This window comes from Geospiza fortis, unplaced genomic scaffold, assembly GCF_000277835.1.
Source record: "Geospiza fortis unplaced genomic scaffold, GeoFor_1.0 scaffold229, whole genome shotgun sequence".
Classification (NCBI taxonomy): Eukaryota; Metazoa; Chordata; class Aves; order Passeriformes; family Thraupidae; genus Geospiza; species Geospiza fortis.
In genome coordinates, this window is record NW_005054357.1 from 2,013,281 (window position 1) to 2,017,846 (window position 4,566).

Below are 4,566 nucleotides of genomic sequence, written 5' to 3' on the forward strand. Positions count from 1 at the left end.
ATCCTAGAGAAATCATCAAGCAGAAAGATGCTGAAGACAATGTAGAATAAAGAACTGTGCTAAATATGCTAGTATTGTAATAAAAAAAAATTATTGTGCTTTCAGCACCTCATACTTTCCATTCAGAATAGCAAAACAATATTCTAACTGATTGTTCTGTGCATTTTTGTTTGTGCCTCCCAGGAAAGCTTTTGGATAGGCTTGAAGGTAAAATAATTTGATAGAGCTCAAAATATCTTCTTCTGAGATGAAGAAAGCAACCATTGCCTCCAACTGTAAACGCTCTATTACTCCTATGGTATTTAGGACACTAAAATAAAAGAACCCATAGAAGGGGGCCAGGGATTTTTAACGTCAGCACGAGAGCATTTCATAATTTTTTTCCTTTCAGTTAAAATTCTAAAAAACAAAACAAAACAAAACAACAACAACAAAAAACCAGTAAGCATTCACTGCTATACTAACGCCTTATTTTAAAAAAGGGTAAATCATTCCACAGCTTCCCTGAAGTTATGTGAATATTATACAAGAATCAAGAGTAAACCAACATTAACAGCAGAATTAAGGTACTGTTAAACAGAAACCAATGTGTTCCTAAGCCCTGTTTATTTCAACAAGGTTCAATAAGGGCTTATTCTATGCTTTGAGTAAGCAGACATCAAAATCTGGGTATGCAGCTAAGCCTGGGCATGAAGAGTTTTCAGGCCAGAAAATGTAAAATCCTGCATGTAACTTCAAACTCAAATATTAATTTTCCAAAAATTAAAATTATGCTGATAAATACAAAAAGCTTTCAACAAAATTCTGATCACTATGTAGCAGAAAACAATTGTAATTCCTAAAACAAATTGCAGAAAACAAATCTGTAATTCCTAACAAAGATTAATGCTGCACTTTCCTAACTAGAGTAGAATCTCAAAATTTTACTCTAATTCTTGTCACAATGATTCACAGAAGCTGAACAAGTTACTGCAGTCTCTCAGACAATAGTGTAGAACTGTTTATGATAGTTATTGTTTTCTTCTTTTGCCTCTTCTACCACCACTCAGTGACACATCATTTTGTTTCTTCTGACCCTATACATGCCCTTTAGTATTTTTACAAACTCAAAGTCTTTCTTCAGGAAAAAAGGAAAGATGAGTTTGGACCTTCAGATTGCTGAAGGACCAACAGAGTAACCAGGCAGCAGGCATTGCCAAAACATATTTAATGGCAGAATTCTTCAGAGAGCTTTGCAAGATCAAAAAAGGAAAAAAATTACTTGATGTTACAGTTCCCTGTAGGACTTGGTTTTTGTTTTAAATTGGGAAATATTGCTCCTGAAGAAACAGTGTATTGATTTGTTAAATCCCTGATTTGAGTAGCTTTTTAAAATTGAAATGGAAATGGCATCTTTTCTTAGTGACTTGAACTCTTCAGAAAAAACAATCTTCTAAGAGGCTCTGCAAGCATCAAAAAATGACTTATTTGTAAAACATTTAGTCAAGAAACATTGGACATGTTAGTAGGAATTAGTGCTTTTTGCCAGGACTAGATGCAGAGCCATACTAAACTACACAAAACAATTTATCTGCATTTCTGAAAGGTACACCAGGGCAATAGCATTAGGCTGTCTTGTAGTAAAAAGAAATAAATACTAGAAAAGCCAAAAATCTACAAGAAAGCAAGTAAAATCACCAGTATAGATAGTATAGATCAAATGCAGCTAGACCTTTTTTCACTAAAAGGAAGTAATTTTAAGCCAAAAATAGTTCTTTCTGAAGCAGAACACTGTGATTTGGTACTTATATGAAGATCAGAACCTGGTTTTATAACTATGCCTCCCCAAGGTCCAAAAATCTATTGTTTAGATAGTGAGTTTTGTTCCACTGTTGTTAAGTATCACAAACTCTTGCCATATTTCTTCACAGCTCTGGAATTCAGTATGATAGTGTGTGCTGTGCCCATAGTATGCTCCCTTCTCTCCTCAATATAAATAATCAATCTCTGCACGTTAACTTTCTGTATTTGTACCTTCTATAGGAAAGAGGAAGGCTTAAGTGTTTGGTTTGTAGTTGTCTCACCCTCTAGCGGCAGAGAGGCTTTAGTTCTCAGGGATGAAGAAATGGGAGATGGAGTTTTTCCCTTCTGGTCAACTGTGCTGTGTTTCCTATTTACAGCAGGCTGATAAAGAACTGAAATTGTTTTATTTGTTTATAAAGGCACAGATCATTGTCTACAATATGTGCCCATCACCTCTAACGGAGCAATGCAAAATATGCTGACCTACAGGCACTGAAATAATTAAAAAGGTGCTAATGAAGGGTGATTGTATGCTCAGATGCACTCCTTCAGTTATGTGAAATGACTGCTATAAAAACCTTCCTGTACCACCACAATTAGTAGTAGTATAATGCTACTGCCTGAAGACTAACAGAGATAGAACCTCTATTTTCCTCTAAATTCAAATTCCCTATTAAATTTGCATTTAAAAGCAGAAGACAGACACCAGATTATTTTTGTCCCCAGAAAGACTTAAAATCATAATGCACAGCTTTTATAGAATAACACGCTGACCAGATATTAGCTGACAAATTAGCAGATTTCCTATACTGTGTTTGGGAAAAAGAAACAAAAAATAAAAAGAGAGAAAAAGAGTATTGAGTAATGTCGACTTTTGCAGAAATTTATCTGCTACTTTACAAGATTAGATCCTTGGAAACAGAATTAATTTAAAACTGTATCATTTAAGTTTTGCTATTGCTATTTGATCTGTACAGTTGGACCAAAACAGAATAGAGAAAAAACTATGAGGCATTGCCAGCACTTACTGAGAGCTAGCCCCTAAGTGAATGGAGAACTCTGGAGATACTAATCAGCTGTAAGGAAAAGCCTTTGGCCATATTTTAGAGGAGGATGTATAAAGTACAAAACCACAGGGAGCAGCAGCTTAGCTGCCAGTGCAGCAGCACATTTGTTAAAACAATTTTACCATTTTTAAAAAGCTTTTTGAAGGAATAATTCTTACTTGTAAATACGCGGTTGCTGATAATCAGGTAAAGTTCTAATGTCACCTCTAGCTGTGATTGTTTAATTAACAAGTACAGATTATGGTGTAGCATTCTGACTGCCTGCATTCTCCACTACGATATTTCTTACATTCTGGTCCGCTGCAGTTCAGCCAAACTTTGGCAGTTTGATTTATTTTTCACATGGCAATACAAGACAGGTATTTCTGAAAATTGGGGTACAGAAAGCTACAGTATTTTTGCTACATCCAAAAATCCTACTGGCATTAAAAATGAGAACTCCTCCTAATAGAGCACAGAAAAATATAGCCATATTTATAGGACTGTGAAACACCCATAAGAGCACAAAATGCCCTTATGGTTGCTCCAAACACCAGCATCCTCAAGCAATTGCATAGAAATGTGAGCAACAATAGATTTGCTATATCCAAAAAGCCCAAATTGTAGAATTATGATGAAAATAAGTCTAACAATCCAAGCACAATCCCATACCAACACTACTATTTTAATACCAGCCATAAAGTAGCATTTTTATAAGGATACTAGCCCACATTTACACAGTCATTTTGTAGATACAGTGATCAACAGTGTCTTCAGAAAGACTTGTAGAGAAAGCAAACCTTCAGAAAGAATAGCTGAGAGTCACAGGGTGCAATGTTCAGGCTCTGTCTTCTTTGGTTACAAAATCCAAGTTTAACCTATTACCATGGAGCTGGCTGCAGTCATTGCAGGAAAAATCTGAAATTGTGCAGCCCCACTGCCTCACCATCTGAGACAGGGTGCCAATGCTGCCTTGGGTACAGCAAGCTCGCTGTACCTACTGCCCTACATGCTCAGTACTCTCTCCATTTTCTTATGTACTTTAAAATGTCTAATAAAAATATTTTACTTAATGTTTCCTCATATATAGGTCTCAAAGCATGCATAATGGGAAACAGATGACGTGAGCACATACAAGTGAGCTCATTTTGTACATATGAGAAGTAGCTTTCAGAAAAGAGATTGAATTCTTGAGAGTGGGATTGGTTTAATTACACCACAGACTTTGATCCTGTTCACAATTCCAGTGTGAATTTGGGCAAAACTTAACTGAAATGCTACAATTACAGACAAAATTCAAATAAGAAAAGGTGTTTCAAGACTCAGGGCTGCAGCAAAACATCACTGAGCAAAGAAGATGCTATTAGACAGGGTGCACAGGTCATACCTGTGTACCAGCCTACCACCCTTACTTACTGCAAAGTCCACATAATGCATATTCTGGTCATGTAAACAAGTCCCTTAGGAAACAAGAGTGCAATATCAATTCACAAGGAACAAAACATATAACAGCATAATAATAATGTTTTACATGTGTTACATTTGTCACTATATTAAGCATTTTTAAGGAATTCTGACTTGCTTTTTCCCAATGCTCTACACTGGATTTCACTTTCACTAGTAAATAAATGTGTTGCAGCAGTAGCACAGCAATGCCCACATCCCCCAGCCACCACTCCTTGCTATTAAGGGCGTCAGACAAACACCAGGTTAATGCCTGCTGCACTCCCTTTGACAG